Here is a 20,254-nt window from a genome sequence, read left to right on the forward strand (position 1 = left end):
GTCAGTAGCCCCCCTATCCACGAAGTAATTCAATGAATTTGACTCATTCTTCACTGATATTTTGCAGAAAATTAGAAAAACTGTTAGTTCCCCATTCATTTAATTACATTTTATTTTAAATTAGCTGTCGCTTTTGTCCAAAGCAACTTACAATATATACAAACAACCATAAGGAAACAAACTCAGAACAGCAGGAATCATGAAAGTACATTAGCTTCAAATAGGCCAAACCATTAACTTCAAATAAGCAAAAACCAATTCAAGTGCTACATACAGAAATCAGTAAATCTATTTTTTGGTTGTTGTTATTATTATTATTGGCCAAGATGCAATCGAAACAGATGGGTTTTCAGTCTGCTATGGAAGATGTGAAGACGTTCTGCTGACCTGATATCTTTGGGAGCACGTTCCACCATTTTTGAGCCAGGATTGCAAACTGGCGGCAGTGAGGGGCTAGCGAGCCGATTGGATGATGCAGAGCAAAGTAAGTGGGGTGGGGTGTATGGTTTAACCATGGCTTGGATATAGAAAGGGCCTGATCCATTCACAGCACGGAAGGCCATCTGCAAGAGCAGGCTGTTGCAGCAATGTTGGCAGTGAAGGACAGTTGGTCATCCAGTGTCCCACCCAGATTCTTAGCAGTCCGAGTTTGGGGAAACAACCGAGCTGCCGATGTTGATAGTAATGTCTTAGATGGGAGAGCTCTTCCCTGGAAGGAAAAGCAGTTCGGTCTTGTCGAGGTTGAGCTTCAAGTAGAGTGCAGACATCCACTGTGCGATGTTAGTCAGACAAGCTGAGATTCGTGCGGCCACCTGGGTTTCGGACCGGTGGAAAGACAGAATCAGTTGAGGGTCATCTGCGTAGCTGTGGTAGGAGAAGCTATGAGAGTGAATGATATAGCCAAGTGAAGTGGTGTACAGAGAAAAGAGAAGGGGACCCAAGATGGACTCCTGAGGAACCCAAGTGGTGAGCTGACAGGGTTCTGACACAGATCCTCTCCAAGTTACCCTGTAGGTGTGGTTTTTGAGGTACTTTGAGGATTTCAGCAGGGAAAGTGCAGTGCCTGAGACTCCCAGTTCTTGGAGGGTGTAAAGAGGTAACAAGGGCTAGAATGAAGTTACAGTGGGGGGAAGTGATGTGGATGATGGATAGGTCATGTCAGTTGGTAAGTTGGGAAATGAAGAGCGTATGTCATCTATCTTCTTTACAAAATAGTTGACAAAGTGGCATGGTAGAAGGGATGAAGGAGGTGGGGGACTGGGAGGATTGAGGTGGGTGGAGAAGATAGAGAAGAGTTTTTTGGGGTTGCAGGAGGATAATTGAATTTTAGATAAAAAAAATAATAAATGTTGCTGCAGAAATATAGGAAGAGAAAGAGGAGAGAAGGGATTGATAGGTAAGGAGGTCGTCAGGGTCTTTTGATTTCCACCATTTCCTTTTAGCTGCCTGTAGCATGATTATGTCAGCCCGCACTGAGTCATCCAACCAGGGAGCTGGATCGGACTGGCAAACCTGCCGTGAAGTGAGAGGACAGAGAGTGTCCAGAGAGGAGGACAGAGTAAAGAGGAGAGTGTCTGTAACAGAGTTGGCAAGCAAGAGAGAGAAAGAGTCAGATGAAGGAAGGGCTGAGAGGACAGATGAGGAAAGAGAGGAGGGAGAGAGGAAGGTTATGGCAGGACAGGTACAGGATTTGAGAAGATGGGTTTCTTAGATTGGGAGAGGGGAGAGGGGGAGAGAGTAGGATATAAAAAAGTGATCAGAAATGTGAAGTGGGGTTACAGAGAGGTTAGAGGTAGAGCGGTTTATGGTGAATATGGGATGGAGGTGGTTGCCTGCTATGTGAGTAGGCGGGAACAGAGACAGTGAAAGAGCAAAGGAGGGTAGCATAAATAGTAAGTTGGTTGACTTCTCTGACTGGATGCTGAAGTCACCGAAAAGTACGAGCAGGGGGCCTTTTCAGGGATGTTAGATAGAAAAATGTCCAATTCCTCCAGAATCTCCCCTAAAGGAACTGGAAGACGGTAGAGAACAACAAGTTTTATTTTACCGGTTAAAGTAACAGCGTGAAATTCAAATGACGAAGGAGTGAAGTCTGGCAATGGTTAGAAAAACTCCATTTGGGGAGATCAGTAGACCAGTCCCACCTCCTTTGCCTGTGGGTCTGGGTGAGTAGGTGAAGGAGTAGGTTGTGGAGAGAGCAGCAGGGGTGGAGGTGGAAGTGTTAGCTGGTCTGATCTAAGTCTCAGTGAGAGCAAGGAAGTCAATGGATTGCTAGGAGATGTAGCGGGAGATAAACTCAGTAGCTGACTGGCAGTTCCAAAGGTCCCCTGTGACAAGGTGTTGATGAGTATGTGTGGAGCAGGTGGGAAAGATAAAGTTGCGAGGTGATTTTGTGAGCATGTGCGAGTCCTGTAATATCCATAAGACACATGAACAGGAATAGAAAGTATACACATATTTGAATAAGGAAAGGGAAGAGCAAGAACGAGATACTTAGCCCAGTTAATGTTGGCTTTGCGTCCCACATATCCTCCCAACAAGACTCCTGCGAAAGACTCGCTTGTCCTTGTCCTTGCCCGTAATCTGTCACAATGGTCCTGACGATGATTGCTGGCAATTGAAACTCACAGATCTCACGTTAATCAGGATGTTTGCCCGAGAACAGCAGTAAACAAATACAGGACTGTCTCAGAAAATTAGAATATTGTGATAAAGTTCTTTATTTTCTGTAATGCAATTAAAAAAACAAAAATGTCATACATTCTGGATTCATTACAAATCAACTGAAATATTGCAAGCCTTTTATTATTTTAATATTGCTGATTATGGCATACAGCTTAAGAAAACTCAAATATCCTATCTCTAAATATTAGAATATCATGAAAAAGTATACTAGTAGGGTGTTCAACGAATCACTTGAATCGTCTAATTAACTCGAAACACCTGCAAGGGTTTCCTGAGCCTTGAAAAACACTCAGCTTGGTTCAGTAAACTAAATCACAAGTATGGGGAAGACTGCTGATCTGACTGCTGTCCAGAGGACCATCATTGACACCCTCCATCAGGAGGGTAAGACACAAAAAGAAATGTCTCAAAGAGCAAGCTGTTCACAGAGTGCAGTTTCAAAGCACATCCACAAAAAGTCTGTTGGAAGGGGGAAATGTGGCAGGAAACACTGCACAACCAAGAGAGATGACCGCAGCCTTAACAGCATTGTGAAGAAGAGTCGCTTCCAGAATTTGGGGGAGCTTCAAAGACAGTGGACTGAAGCTGGAGTCCAGGTATCAAAAGCCACTGTTCACAGACGTGTCCGGGAAATGGGCTACAATAGCCGTATTCCCATGGTCAAGCCACTTCTGAACTCAAGACAACGGAAGAAGCGTCTGACTTGGGCTATGGAAAAGAAGCACTGGACAGTTGCAGAGTGGTCCAAAGTCCTCTTTTCAGACGAAAGCAAGTTTTGTATTTCATTTGGAAGTCAAGGCGCCAGAGTCTGGAGAAAGGCTGGAGAGGAGCAAAATCCAAGTTGCTTGAAATCCAGTGTGAAGTTCCCACAGTCAGCGATGGTTTGGGGAGCCATGTCAGCTGCTGGTGTTGGTCCACTGTGTTTCATCAAGCCCAGAGTAAATGCAGCTGTGTACCAAGAGATTTTAGAGCACTACATGCTTCCGTCTGCTGAAAAGCTCTATGGAGATGAGGAATTCATTTTCCAGCATGATCTGGCACCTGCCCACAGTGCCAAAACCACCAGTAACTGGTGTACTGACCATGGTATTACTGTCCTCGATTGGCCTGCCAATTCCCCTGACCTGTACCCCATAGAGAATATGTGGGGTATTGTGAAGAAGAAGCTGAAAGACACCAGACCCAACAATGCTAATGAGCTAAAGGCCGCTATTGAAGCATCCTGGGCATCCATAACACCTCAGCAATGCCACAGGCTGATTGCCTCCATGCCACGCCGCATTGATGCAGTAATCCGTGCAAAAGGATTCCCAACCAAGTACTGAGTGCATTAATGGACATTTTCAAATGTTTGATTTTGTTTTGCTGTTATAAATTTTTTTTTTTTACTTGGTCTGAGGAACTATTCTAATTTTTTGAGATAGGATTTTTGAGTTTTCTTAAGCTGTAAGCCATAATCAGCAATATTAAAATAATAAAAGGCTTGCAATATTTCAGTTGATTTGTAATGAATCCAGAATGCATGACATTTTTGTTTTTTTAATTGCATTACAGAAAATAAAGAACTTTATCACAATATTCTAATTTTCTGAGACAGTCCTGTACAGTTCAGCAGAGAAACCTATTAAAAATCAAATATACTTTTAGCTTAAATTCTCAAAGTCTTGCAGTAAGACTACCTCCAGAGTCAGAATGCGTGTACCATACCAGGTAAAGAGTCTGTATTGTTCTCGCTTGCACTTAAAACCAATTTAATTACCATGACACTAATCCTATTAGCTATATAACCTTGCACGAAATTGTGCAAAATTCTCCACAGGCCCTGAAAACTGTCATTAAGCAGCTCTTAGAAAAGAAAAATCTTGGCGTGCCCAGGTAGCTCACCTGGTGGAGCAGACACCCCAAGGCTGAGTGCAGTGGCCCAGGTTTGATTCCACCCTGTGGCCCTTTGCTGCATGTCATACCCCCTATCTCCCCTTGTATGTCTTCTCTGTCTCATAAAGCCAAAAAGGCCAAAATAAATATATTTTAAAAAGAATAATCTAGACACCAATTACAGGCCAATATCAAACCTCTCCTTTTTTTTATAAATTCAAAGGCTGTTTTTTAACAGCCTCTACCCTCTTGGCCCTAAATAATTGTTTTGATGTTTTCCAGACAGTATTTTAACCGCACCACATTGAGACTGCTCTTTTAAGGTCTGGAATAAAAATTTTTAAATACAGAAAGTGAAAGAATTTCAGTCTTGGCATTATATGACGGGGTCTACTTTGTGTTGATCAGCAATTAAAAATCTGAGCGTACAAAAATGATATTCCCCAAGTCTCTATTCCCAGGCCTCTTCTATTTAAAATCTACATACTCCCACTATCACAGATCAACAACAGAATATCATACCATAAGTATGCATATGACAAACAGATTTATATAACGATAACAACAGGTGACTATGTTCCCATATAAGCACTAAGAAAGTGGATTTGACAAATCAGTTGTGTCAACATTTTCTCAAGTTAAATACAATAGAAATAATTATCTTTGCACCTAAAGAAGAACGATTAAAAGTGTGTTCTCAGATTCAGTAGCTAACGTTAAAAAAACACAAACCAGGCCAAAAGTCTTGATTTAGTCTACACCAAATTTCAACATCCAAATTAAAGCAATTACAAAATCAGACAACTATCACCTTAATAATTAAGAATTAAAGGACCTTTGTCTTATTATGATTTAGAAAACACTTGTCCATGCATTTATCGTCTGTAGGCTCAATTGTAACGTTGCCTTTTGCAGAAGTCAATAAAAACAGTTGCAGTTGATTCAGAACGCTGAGCCCTCACTAACACCGAGATAATGGATCACTTCACTCTAGTGCTCAGATCTTTGCTCTGGCTTCCTGTTTGTCAAATAATTGATTTTAAAATACTACTGTTGGTTTATAAAGAACTGTATAGTTTAGGGCCAAGATATATGTCTGATCTGCCGCTACGCTTTGAAGCGTCCAGACTTCTAGGTCTGCTAGAATCAAAACTAAACAGTTTTTATGCGCCACAAATCTGGAGCAAACCAGAAAGCGTGAGGTCTTGCTCCAACTCTCAGTTAATTTAAATCTGGGTTTAACACTTTTTTGTTTGCCATTGCATTTAGTTAACTTGAAATTCTTTATTCTTGCACTGCACTGTAGCAGCATTATCCTACTCTTTATGTTGTCTTGTTCTATTTTAGATATGTTTTCTTTTTTCTTATTTTGTTTTACTCTTTTTAAAATCCTTTGTATAATTGTTTTTAATATTCTCTTATTTTTCTTTTATGCATTCTCTTAATGTCTGTAAAGCACTCTTGTTGAAAGGTGCTACACAAATAAACTACATTAAATTAAATGTATTTATGTCTAAATGCATTGCACACTAATTTGGGTTGTAGAGTTTCTGGTGTTGGTGAAAAATGCCGTCTATTATAAAGAGCAAAATACAAATTATTTATTTTTGTCATTTGTATTTCTTACAAACCATCAAAACCTTCCAATAGATTTCATGATTTTAAGGGCCATTTTAAAGTTCACCACAGCTGGTGTGGGTCAAATACCCCTTGACAGCCAGATATTAAATTCAGTAGCTGTAGTTCTCCTCGGCCAGGATGTAAGGGGAAATCTCAAGTCCTTACTTACAAGTTTAGATTTTTTATTCTGTGTTTCTGCCCTTGATGTTATTGTTATTGTCAGACTGTTTTCATTATTGTATCATCCCTTTCCGTGTTTTCAAGTATCTCTGCTTTATTACTTTGTAATTGCCTGTTGGAGTGCAGAGAACAAACTCAGTGCTCCATTAATTCGTATTTCCATCAAAGTAAAGTATTTGTTACTTGTTTAGAGAGGAATCACAGTGGATTCTGGTCTGCTTAACTGAACTGTTGGATCACAGCGACCTCTTGTGGATGAAATCTAAACCTAGGATGTGCAGTCGTGGTCAAATCAAATCAAATCAAATGTATTTATATAGCCCAATAACACAAATTACACATTTGTCTCAGTGGGCTTTACAGACTGTACAGCATACGACCCTCGCACCACACAAGGAAAAACTTCCTAAAAGAAACCCAACAATCAAAGGGATAAAATGGAAGAAACCCAGGACGGACAGACGTGCAATAGATGTCGTGTGTACAGGATAAACAACATAGTACAAATACAACATTTGACAGAATGGTAAACTTTGACAATTGAGATAGTTTCAGAAAGAAAATGTAATAAAAACAACAAAATGTCCAAAATAAATTATGATGACTGTTGTAGGTCATGAAGGTGGAATGTAGAACACTAACACTAACTATTACAAATGTACTGCCAGGTACAATAGTAGAAGAAACTAGCTCTCACTGTGGAGCATGTGTGCACGCTTACAGAGCCTACGAAATGATATTTTGTCAGTGTTATTGGGCTTGGTATATGATAGAGGTTGCATTTCTATTGTGAAATGTGCCATATATATTTTTTATTATTGATGTATTCTTAATAAATCACGATTATAACGGCATGAGAAAGACGTCCGCTAACGCGCCGGAAACATCCACTTCGGCAATGGTCGGGCGATGACGTCACAAGTAGAACACAGCCAGTGTTTGTAAACGTTGAAGCGTCCAGCCAAGACTGATGTCAATTCTTATGAGAAAGAATGGACAACAATAGATCGCCAAGAATAATTGGCAAGCGATGTGTTGTATGGGGATGTGGGGCCGTATCCAAATCTAACTTTCTGTGGCCAAAAGATGATAAAATGTTGCGTTTATGGACAAGACAAGTGCGTCGAAGTACATATACATACATGTACGTATGTACATATACAAGTATGTATATGTACATACTGTTTTTATTAAATGTATTACTTTTTTTTTTTTTTTAAATCAATTTTTAGGGCACAATTGGCCCCCCTCCCCAATCATTTCGCCCTTCCCCATGACCTCCCATGTATAGGGCCGCCTTGGCTCATTTGACCGCCGCTCGCACCGGCTTATTAGGCCCCCTGGGGTTTTATTGGCCGCCGGCGATCGGGCAATTGCGGTCGCCAAGACTCATTTGGCCTGCCCTGGTGTGTGGTGTCTGGCCACCCTGGTGCTTTGTGCTAGGTACTTTGAGTTAGCTGTTAGCGCTGCTCCTAGCTAGCTGTTAGCACTGCTCCTAGCTAGCTGTTAGCACTGCTCCTAGCTAGCTAGCTGTTAGCGCTGCTCCTAGCTAGCTGCTGTTAGCGCTGCTCCTAGCTCGCTGCTCCTAGCTGTTGCTGCCTACCTGTCTCTTTTCTTCTGCTGAATGACCAACGGCTTCCAACCTGCGACTTATATAGCCTCATCTCGTAGCTCATTGGTCAGTTGAAATCGGCCGTTGCGCGTCGCTCATTGGACAGTTATAACTGAACACGATCTTCCATTGGTCAGTTACAGCTGAACACTTTCGCCCAATCAAAGAAAACCCACAAATCGAACCCTGGAGACTTAACAGTTTTGTGTTTCCTCTTCGCCAATAAATGTATGAAATACTCATCTACAGGAAGTGATAAAGTGTCAAATCTATTCGAGCTGATAGCAACGGATGTCAAATAAACCGTATTATTTTTCTGTATTTTAATTGGGAAGCCTTTAAACCTCCCCAACTACTGCCGTGTGAGGCACCTGATCTGTGACTTTTCCCTGTAATATCGCTGCTAAATGCTTTAAAATACGTTATAATTCCACTAAAGCTAGTTGTTAAATGTATTCTCTAAAGGTGACTAAAGTTTGCTGGTAATTAAGCCCTATAAAACATTTCATATATATTTCAGACACTTATGAATCATTGTCTGAAGCACAGACAATGTTAGCGCCTTGAGATTGCTTTTAGCTTTGAAAGGCGCTTTATAAATACAATTATTATTATTGTTATTATTATTATTATTATTATTATTATTATTATTCACAGCGTAACTGTAAGCGAGTCACTTCCTGTTTCTACTACGTTTGTTGCCGGTAATGTACTCCAGCTGCTCAATTCGTTTTGTTATATTCTTGATCACATCGGCTAACTACCTGTCAGTTATCTAAACCTACACGTGTACTCCTTAAGCACTTACAACTCTTTCCTTATCGTTCTTCTCTTAGCGACTCTCGCTAAATCCTCAATTGTTTACACTCCTTCTAGCGATGGCATCTCTCTTCCTTTTCTGCTCTGTTGGGCCAGAGAATTGGCTGACTTTCTGGGGAACTCCTGTTCTGATTAGCAGTGACGGCATCAATCCTACTTTGGATGGAGCGGATCGCATATCTACTAATATTACAAAGTTTATTAGTGGACCTAATCCATGAGGCCAGGAGGTAGAGTTGCACACACTTCTCTGTGCTTCCTTCCGGGCAGTCACCCACTTAAATCCCCATAATGACTGTGTCTGCCCCACGACCACTGAAATTGATGAAATCAATGTTAAACAGAGGGGGAGTTAAAAACCTAATACAAATTAACACCACCGCTGCTAAAGTGCAACTAAGTAGAACAATTAAATGTGGGCTCTTAAACATCAGATCTTTGTCATCTAAATCTGGACTAGTAAATGATTTAATATCAGATAAGATTTATTTATTGTCTCACTGAAACTTGGCTGAGACGTGAATATGTCAGTCTAGATGAATCCACTCCGCCTCGCCATAATAATACTAACGTTCCTCGAGGCACAGGCCGAGGAGGTGGAGTTGCGGACTCAAGCTTATTAATCAATCCTAAACCTAAAAGCATTATTTACGCTTTCAAACTCAACATGGAAAACAATAAAGCCAATTTTATTTGTTATATTGTTCTGAATTTATATCTGACTTCTCAGAATTTAGTCCTTAAAACAGAAAGTAATTATCGTAGGTGACTTTAATATTCATGTGTTACCTTCAACCAAAAGTACATCACATATTTGACAAAAGACAAACAAGTCCACATGTATATTCTACACCATCAACTTTAACCCAAAACCAAATAATTTCAAGCATTTCATTGTTGACCACATTCACATCTCTGAGGGAATAAGTCTTAATTGGGCCATACTCTTTTTATATTTAAGGGTGAAGGTTTCCCAGTGATAAGCAATAGCCATCTGATGCTTTTTAGCAAGTGATTTTGTTATGTTTTTGAAATAATCTTTAAACATCTTGTCTTTGGCTTCACACCTCATAGACCACATATACAGTGGGTCATGAAAGGATGCTTAGGTAGCAAGTTTCTATGTGGATACAAGTGCTTAAATAGTTTGTGGTGGTCAACAATCAAATGCTTTAAATATATTGTCGTACCTAGAGCGAGAAAGTGACACAATCATGTTCATTATTTTAAATAACAGTAACACATTCCAGTTTTCGTTTCCTGCGGGAATAATGTCACCAAACAACAGTGGGATGTTTTTCACACGACTGAATAGAATTCAAACCAATGCCATTGCCAGCACTGTCCAAAATTATCTTTGTGGGACGTTTCTTTCGTTCTACAGATCCGTAGTTAAAACCATAAATCCTGGAAAGCAAGTTCTGTTGTGATATTAAGTCTTTTGTGAGATATTCAAAAAGCAATTTGATCTCACACTGAGTCACACCCTCAAGAAGTTCATGCATTATATCAAATGAGTAATTATTTCAAACATGGAAATACTTCAATGAGTTAATTGTAGAAGTCTTTTTCAAACCATACAGAGTTCAATTGTGGGTTGTCTTGGAGACATTTGTAATGCATAAACATATTTTTTGCACGAAGGATCACTTTGGGATCTTCCTCACTGTATACTGTTTGAGAATCATTCCTCTCAATCAAACACTACTAAGACTAAGGCCTTGGGTTTCCAGTAATTTTATATCATTTATCAACGGTTCCAGTATAGCACCATCAACTTCTTCTGACACATGAAACCGGTCAGTATTGTTTTAGCCTCCTACTCAGAGAGAGAGAGACCGGTACTAGCTGGTCAAGGAGTCTGGCAAGTCTCTGACTCTGGGTGACTCCTTCATTTTCCCCACATCAATGTTATACACTGTTGTCTGCAAGAATGTGTAAAAATTCAGTAACGCAGCATCGTACGACAAATTAAACACAAAATGGGTTTTGGAAAATTTGTCGAAAGCCCCAAGGTAGGGAGCGGTTTGCCTGGCGTGGGATGAGATGCTTATCCATGGTGATGTAGAAGCTGTCAATCTTGCTCTTCTGATGCCCAACAGCGAGGAGGTATGGCTGCCGACCCTGCTGGTTGCGGAGATGCTCCTCCAAACTGCAGCATGACTAGGGTTGAGATAAAGAAACCTAACATTACACACAAGAATGATGTGCAGCCACAGAGAACACTACATTATAGAAGTGATCAGTTATTCAAACATCTTCTTACTGGCTAGTGCAAGATGGGAATGCTTATGAAGACTTCATTTCAATTTCATTCACTTTTTAACAACCCTCTTTTACACGTGTCTAAGAAGGTGACGTGACAATTATAATCACCTTAATAATATAATTACCTTATGAAAGACTAAGTCTTTTTGGAGATATGGCAAGTGCTTTAAACAAGCTAAACAAATACAACTCACTTGTTGTCTCATCAAGATCACTTCCTGTGGGACTCTCTGCAACAAGCGACGCAACTCTGGGTGTTGAAGTAAGCCGCTTAGCCTCTTTTATGACATTTGAACTGAAGAACACATCCCATTTCTGAAGGGGCCTGGAGGATGTTTCATGATCAAATAGGAGGGTGAAGTCTTGATCCACCTTCACGAAAGAAGATATTACGTTACTACTACAGGAAATGTGTCATGCCATTGTAAACATTTAATTCCAAACTTAACAATCTTTTGCTATCCAGGAATCTTGGGAAGATGGAGAGGATATCAACACCTCTGCTTGGGTCATTAACAAGCTTCTGACGGTGCTGAAAGGTTTCTCTCATTTTCTGAAAAATCAGGGAATTGTCTGTGGTATGGTTGAGCAAAGACATGGCCTCTTGGCAAGCATCCCCATCCAGCTGCCTTTCTACATTAACAGCTCGTTGGACATTTGGGAGAAGTGTCCATAGGGCTATTTAGTGATGGTGCAGATCCTCGACAAATCTTTCGTTGGATTGCTTTCAGACGCCAAGAAATGTATCCTGTGCTGCTTGCAGTATCATGGAAGTGTTCCTGAAATAAAACAAAAAAATATTTTGGTCATACTTTAAAAGAACTCAAATGTCATACAAACACCGTTGTGTCATAATATGCACGTTTGATATGCAACTTTCATGCAAACAATAATAAGGAATATTACAGAGCCTTTCTTGGTATATGGATCCTTTATGGAACGGAACAGCGTCACTATCCCAAGAGCATACTCTTCTCTTATAGCTTTAGTGGGGATGTGCCCGAGAGGAGATATTAAATTCCTAATCAAAATTTGGACAATGGGCATGCAGTTATTTGGCACAAATGAAACAATATGAAAAACACTCATGATTTTCAATCATGCGAGCTACCAGTATGTTAACCATTTGTCTTCTTGTGGCATCTTTTAATGTTTCTATTGTTTGGTATTCTTACTTTATTCTTACTTCTTCACCACCAGACTTGCCTCAGCACAGCTTCAATCAACTAATAAATAAAACATGATAATCCAAAATATAATGATAAACAGCTTTTCTAGAGAAAGTGTTAAGAGACTACTGAGAAACAAGCTTTGTTATGACTTGTTTAGCAGACACTGCATCAAGTGTATCCTCGATTCTTTGTCTCTTGCTCGGAACCTCATCGACATTCGCAGTTGAGCTGAAGCTTGAATCGGACTTATCAGAAGCCATTCAGAGAACTCTAAAAGGAAAAAAAAAAAGATATTGATAATTTTATTCTGTTCAGTGAGGTGTTTGATTATACTGGCCTTTTTATCTTACAATCACCTGAGAAAACTGTCAGCACCACGTTGCCTCGTCCAATGAGGTCTCTGAATATTTTTGTATTAACTTCTATATATATATATATATATATATATATATACACAATATGCTTTACACCATAAAAAAAGGCGCACACACACAGACAGACTGTGTGACACACACAGACACACAGACTGACACAGACACTGACAGTAAGCAAGTACTTAGCTTGTAAGTAAATAATGAATTTAAAGGTTTCAGGAACAAAACTAGAGCTTATTCCCAGGGTGTTTGCTGCATCAGAGATGGGCATTGAGGAGCAACCAACAGCTAACGAAAGACTTTCAATCACAGAAAAAGAAAAGACTAAGCTTTTGGTTATGCCGAGTGGCGTTTCAGTGCCTGATCCCTTGACATTGCAGGATGGCTGGGTCAATGAAAACAACAGCATGACTTCTTGGCCGCCGACATTATTTTTAATGTCTGACCACCCAGGGAACGATGTAGTTTCATAAACGAATACAACGAATACAAAGAAGGCAAAGCTTTTGGACTGTTTGACTCTGGCTGGTTGAAACAAATATCTTTCAATCCTCTCGCAGATTCTGAGAATAGCTTTTTGAAAGCAAAATGTACTCATTCAATAAAAACTTCCCATACGCCACATTCAGCATGGATCTGCAGTCAAGAAAACTGGCGATATCATAAGTGCTTATTGCAGTTGTTTTGCAGGGTAAGCTATTATAAATATATACCTAACTTGTGTTTGTTAATTATTATAAAACTCAATATATAGAAAGTACATTTGTCAATATATAAATCAAGTAGATAGACTGCATACCCCAGGTCGAGTTCAGGATCAGGGAATTCATTTGTTGGTTTTCCTTGCATGAAATGCTCACTGCAAATCCGCGAAAATTTCTTGGGCTCCCAAGACTTCCCATTGTAACCCTGTCTCTTTACAGCTTTGGTCCATGCTAGCCTTCTATCATTGTTCTTTAGTGCTGTTGGAAATGGAAATAGTTCAAACGGGGACTTGCAGTCGCCATTTTTCATAAAACGAGTGCAATCGTGAAGCTCACAATGACATTCTGCCCATTTATTTAGCTTTCTCCCACTGTTTGAACATCCTTTCAACACACAATTTCGGTGTCCAAATCCCATAACTAGAAGAGCGATGATTACACACTAAAAACTAGCCAAAAGTAAAAACACGCTTGAAGAATAAGCTAAATACAATGTAAACACGTAGAGAAGAAATCCAATATGGCGGCCCTTGTAGAGTTGGTGCTCACTTTTCTACGCCCGCCACCCCAGCATGCATTGCGATTCCACCGGAAGCCCGAAACTCCGATTCTATATATACCTGTCAACGTTGGAATTTCAAAATAAGGGAGATTTTCTGGCGGACTCCGCCCATACCGTAACAGCTCTGAGCCAGCCAGCCCCAACCCATATAATGTAAATGTAAACACATAAGGGACGGGTTCAGGAATTACATGTTTATTTAAAGTATGTATTACTTGTACAGACATGTTTATAAGATGTATGTATTTTAATTGCATATATACATTGTATTCAGTGTGGGAGTCCCTAGCATCTGCAAGTGACCTGTTGTAAACATAGGTTGCAGACTTTGCCTGCCTCAAGGCTAGCTGAAGGCTACATTATTTTTGGCGCAAAGCATTGACATCTTTCCCTCAGCTTTGGTCACTTGGTTTGCCTCCGACACAGTTCTTGTCACAAATTAAGTCATTGACAGTGTATGTTTTGTGCCTCTTGGCGTGCTTGTGCTTGGACGATTTTTCATGCTGGCAAACATCGCTTATTACGTCGTGTGCAATAATAAAATCTGAATGGCATACTTTACAAAAAGCACGAGTTTTCCCGACTCTGCTTTTTATTAAATAAGAGAAGGTCTCCTCCCATTTGTCTAGTTACTTGCATAAAGTTTGCTTGTTTGGCAGGTACAACTGCGTCTCCATCTATCTCACGTTCACTGTGACTCTCATCCATATGCGTAAGTCTTCTTCTTCTGTGTTATTATTCCTGTTTTCTTCTTCTGTGTGTTTACTGGCGGATAACGTTTTTCAACTAAAGCTAAACGTACTACTGCCACCTGCGTTACCGGAGGCCACTTTTACCACTGTACACTTTTTTTTTTAATTAGGCCTATTTTTATTTTTGAAAGGTTAAAAATAGGAGATAATTATGGGAAAATATTTAAACGGGAGGACAGCGGGATAGAAGGAAAAATACGGGAGGGTTGACAGGTATGGAATAAAGGTGTTACAAAAACTATACAGAGCAGAAACAGCCCCTCTGACGGCTGCTTTACCCATCTTCTGCACATAATTTATTTTGTGTCAATATATCTTCTATATGGATGTTATTGTTTTGCTTCTTTCTTCTCAGACTGCAATATTTTTACCATTTAAATTGCTGTACAGTCAAGGTCAACATTACCCTTAGTTAACATTAATTAGTTACCTCACCACTAAGTCATGCTGTTCAGCACACAAAATCAAACCTGCATGACTTTATTTATTTATATGTCCAAGGATACAAACTGCGTCAGGCTGAATCTTCGGGAAATGTGTATCAACTTTTGCAAGTCATATAGAATAATTATATTTCATTGAGTGGTGCAGCTATTCAAACATTCCATAAAACCTTTTTTAAATTGCAGTGTGATCATCAGACCTTGTAAAATAAGCTTGTTTCTTCATTTAAAGCTACTTAATAGAGCGTCACACTCCTCCATCGATGCAGCAGAACTTTATTATTCCTCGCTGACTCAAGTAACACGCAGCTCCGTCTGGAGCCCCAAAAGGCATTAAACAACTTTATTCACATACGCAGTAGTACTCCCCAACACTTGTAAACAGACTTTGATGTGTAAAATTGATGGATTTCCCCCTTTAAAGAAAAAGAGGGGGGAAAGTGTACATTATGTTAGGGATTTTTTTCAGGGATGTTATTTTATTGAAAATCATGTCTATGAGAATGATGATAGTGATGATAATGAAGAAAAACGGACCACTGGCCCTTTCTTGTTGTGCTCTTTCTTTGTAGTCTATGGACTCACTGTTCAATGTGCACAGTGAAGAGACACTAACTTCTAACTTGACACCACCACCACCTGTGCCGAGTAGTCAGATGGACATTGCAAAAGTATGTGATAGATTGATGTGAGTGTGGGTATCCACTGGCATGTCCCTGCAAACCTGTTTCAAGGAAGAATAAAAACATTTGGTTTGGCAAAGAAACTGTTGCATAGCTCCAACAGCACTTGGCTGCACACACATCTGAATGATTTATTGCTGCACTGGGTTCTACCCCCGTCATAAGCTTCATATTTGATATTCAAGCAGCATGTTTTAGATATGTACCCATGTGTTTGTTTGGTTTCACTAGCAAAGGTGGGATGATGTTGACAATCTAAATATATCCTGTTACGTTACATGATATCTTCAAGTGAGGTGAGCTCATTTCATGAAAAAAGTAACTCCATTTATAGATTTCTGGGAAAGCATTATATGGTCCTGGTGTCCTTCAATATAAGACCTTTAAACATACAATACAGAGTCCAGAGAAATTGGATTAAAATGAATGAAACGGTTTACTTTCTGAAATCATTAACAGGCATGGCAAAACACTAAATGAGCAGGAAGTATGGTGAATCTAAAATTCAATGAAAGAGCTTTCAAAACCCAAATCCGTATAGAGGCAGCCTATTTACAGCCGATACACTTATATATAGATCAAAGAGATGAGTCATTTTTATGTGCATTACTTTCTTTGTGACTTGGGGGTGACCCAAGCTAATGATTTGCGTGCAATTCTTCCCATCAATCCCTGTCAAGACCTCTTGCACACCAGCTGCATACCATTACTGAGATGGCTCACATTGTGAGCGCATGAGGTAATGAGAGCAACTCGCTTGAGTATACTACACATGTACAAAAAATCCAGCCTAGTTGAAACCACAGGTGGTGCTGAGTGCTGTTTACGAGCATGATGGAGGGAGCTGATAAGACTCAGGTCAGCATTAAGTAAATGGCCCTACATGTACTCTACCCTTCTGTTTCTCCCAGCCTGAGCGGGATGTACCGCTCTGTTTTAATAACCTTACACCTTATATGGATTTCTGTGGAAGACTAGTGATGTTAGATGGGGCAAATGTTGTTGATATTAATTAATCAGCGAGTAAGTCTGAAACTTGATTAGAATATTGACCTATGGGATAATACTATATTCTAATGATGTGGTAATATTTAACCACATCAAGCATTGTAACACACAGAAATCAAAATAACACTCGAATATCAGATGAAATGGTGAAATGCTGCATTATAAAAAGAGTTTAATGATTTGGGTGTTAAATCATAAATTGAAATGAAAAAAATTAAATGAATGCTCCCTAAAAAATAAATAATATAACTTGAAAACACGCATAAGGACATTATGTGTGCATATTGTGCAGGGGAGCTTTATGACAGAAAGATATAGGTCCTACTGTGGCACCCTTTTCTCCAGTCATGGCATAGCCATTCCTTTGCCTCATTTAGAAAATGTCTTTCATGGTTACCTAATGCACCTTGTGACAGTGTCACAAGGTTATTCCCAACCCATACGTCATATAACTGCAATGCTGCTTTACACATTTAAAAAGAATAAGTTAACTGTAATTGTCAGCGCTTATTTCTTTTCAAATGTCTAGTCGACACATTCTTACTGACATCATGCATGAAACTACGAGAGAGGCCACTGTGGAAATCCACACTCATAATGCAAGTTTATACACGTATATACTTTCTTGAAGAGAAAATACATAGAATTTCAAAATTGTCTCCAAAAATGTTGGAATAGACCTTTATTTCAATGATGTGCTCTTTTAATCAAAATGTGAATAATCAGTTCTTCTTTGCATTTGATAAAGACCAGATGCATGTGACAGCTCTACAGCTGATGCAAGATATAGTAATCACCAGGTTCTACAGAAGGACTTTATAATTAACAACATTTTTTGAAAGTGTAGGAGAACTCTGCAGAAATTCAGTCAAAGAGCAGGTGCAGTGTCCTGACTCTATGAACATCCTGCACTTAATAGTCGTGTCTATCTCTTCTGCGGTTAAGAAAATCTATTAATCAGCACTGGATTAGTGCCTTTGCTTCATCCCCTTCAGGCTGGCCCAGCTGCACCTCTTCACGACCTTTAGATGCTTGCATGAGTTGAACCATAAAATAAATTGCATTGCTAATAAATTAAGCTTGACAGTCATTGCCATTTCAAAGAGTATATGTTTTCACTGCAGTCCCACTGCATGAGGCATATCTAATTAGGGATCAATAAAGACATTTGTTTCACAGAAAGTTTAATCTGATTCACAAAAGTCTCATTATTCAGCATGAAGACTGAAAATGGTACAAGTTGAAAAACAGTGTGACGAACAGGGCACTTTGCAGAGGTGTTGAAAGATGAGTTTGTAGTGAGTGGTGGTGGAGGTGGTGTCATGCAGATGCCTGTCCCCATCGATGCATTGGAAAAGTGACATCAACATCAACAGTGAAAATGGCTCATTGATGACCAGGGGAGGGCTACGCTGTATATAAAGGAGAGAACCGTCCTCTCAACAAAGACTGATCAGCAAGTTTGACTTCTTTGCCAGACTTATGCAATACTATCTGTACAAAACCTGACGTACTTTTTCCTGGATATAAGGACAGAAAATCTGGTAAGAATGGCATGACAGTGGTTCATTTATTTATATGTCCATTAAATATATCGTTGTATAGTTAGTTACCAAGTGTTATTTTGGGGGCAATGAAATAGGTTTTCTAACCACTATTTTACTTTATTTGTTTCAGTTTTTCAACATGTTTTCATTGAGGTACTTGGAAACATTGGTTCTGATATTCTTCGTCGCCAGTTTACGCATAGAGGCTAAACCACTGAGGTAAATGTAGTTTGTGTCTTAGCATTGTCAAATAATCTTATATCATCATCATTTTCCCTTTGCAGTGAAAATAACTAATTGGCAATTAATAATTATAATAAAAAATCCATTGATGATGAACTTCTTCCTTGTGGTATTTTCGATTTATACAGAAAGAGAACCATCAGTGAGGTACAGCTTATGCACAACGTTCGGGAACACAAGCAAGTTGGAGACAGACAGGACTGGCTTCAGGAAAAGTTAAAGGACATAACTGTGGCAAGTGCCAAACCACAACATGGACAATCAGGAAATATTATAAATGTTTTCCCAAAGGATATTCTTGGATCGAACATGCAAAAAAGTTGAATTTTTATTTTTTATCTTACTAAACAGAAGCCCCATGTTAAATTTGAGGATCTGACAGTGAAACCATTTTCTAGCTGTTATTATTTTTGTATGTTCGTCTTTTTTATTGTATTGTTTTTTTTAATATCTTATTTATTTATCAATTTATTCATTATTTTGTTAATTTATTTATGTTTTGTTGTTATGTCATTTTCATTTTATTTATTTATTGCTTGTACGTTAAACATTTAAATGATATTTAATTAAATTCATTTGTTTACATTCTTTTGCAATGTCTAGCAACTTTTAAAGACAATATCTCAGACGATCATATAGAAGAAAAAGTCTTCTAACACACGTTTAAAAAAAAGTTAAATATTACCTTATACTCTCCTGTTCTGACTACAGGTGTCGAAATTAACTATTTCAAATAAAAGTTGTTTACTGTGTATTGTTATGTGTAAATAAGGACCAACTACAGTAAACAGCTAGTCTTACGTGTACTGTATGTATTGTTTCACTTGCACACATAGACATCCTCTCATGTAATTACTTTTAGGAATAGGAATGATTTGATTGTATTCTAGTCCTGATTGGCACAATCTTTTATGCTCCATCTTCTCCTCTGCTTCCTGATTTCTAGTTAATTATTTTCTACAAAACATCCTCTAAAACATATCTCTTTTCTAATAAACACTTTATTTGTTTTTCTAAATCATCATTGTTTATCCCCATCACCTCTTTGTTTTCCTGTTTCCCTTTATGAACTGGAACCTACAAAAACTCAACAGTGATGCTTATTGAGTCTAAAATGTCTGGAGTATTTACAGTATCTTGCCTTGAAGTACATACAAATAATTATAATTTCAGCATAATAAAACATTTCATGTCTAAAGGAATAAATTGAAATGACAATCATTTCCACTGTGTTCTCCTTATTTTCCTTTAGTTTAGTTATCTTTAACATTTATTTCAATTTACAAACTATTGTACTATTACATTTTCATCTTTCTGTTTCTGTAAGAAAACAATTTTCTCTTAATGTTTGAATAGCCAAGGTTTAATGATTTAACATTGAAACAAGTCAATTTAAATATTTGCTTATCTCGTATAATTATTAACTCAAACCTTTTTCTTGTTTTCAGCTTGGTCGTTATAGATTTTTTATTGTATGTCTATCTTGATTCCTGTGGAAATCCGCCCAGTAATTTGATTAATGATGTTTAAATAGTGGTGTATTACTTTAGTTTTCCCTGATGGTGATTTTGTTACCACCATATTTCCAATTCCATGTGGAATTAAAGACTATTAGTTCCCCATTCATTCAACTTTTAACACAAATGGGACCACATTCACAATTGTGTCCCATCTAATATTGTACTGCAATACATAAAGGACCGTTCT

The 20,254-nt window shown here is 38.7% G+C and overlaps 1 long non-coding RNA gene across 1 annotated transcript; it reads right to left on the minus strand.

Moving 5' to 3' along the window:
• Positions 1 to 9,501: 9,501 nt before the first annotated feature.
• Positions 9,502 to 13,458, minus strand: LOC115004602 (uncharacterized). The gene is made up of 4 exons (XR_003831851.1): positions 13,405 to 13,458; positions 11,558 to 11,838; positions 11,254 to 11,431; positions 9,502 to 10,954 (listed from the first exon to the last, which is right to left on the minus strand). It is a non-coding gene; the product is annotated as an uncharacterized LOC115004602 (long non-coding RNA).
• Positions 13,459 to 20,254: the final 6,796 nt, after the last annotated feature.

This window comes from Cottoperca gobio, chromosome 3 (assembly GCF_900634415.1).
Source record: "Cottoperca gobio chromosome 3, fCotGob3.1, whole genome shotgun sequence".
NCBI lineage: Eukaryota > Metazoa > Chordata > Actinopteri > Perciformes > Bovichtidae > Cottoperca > Cottoperca gobio.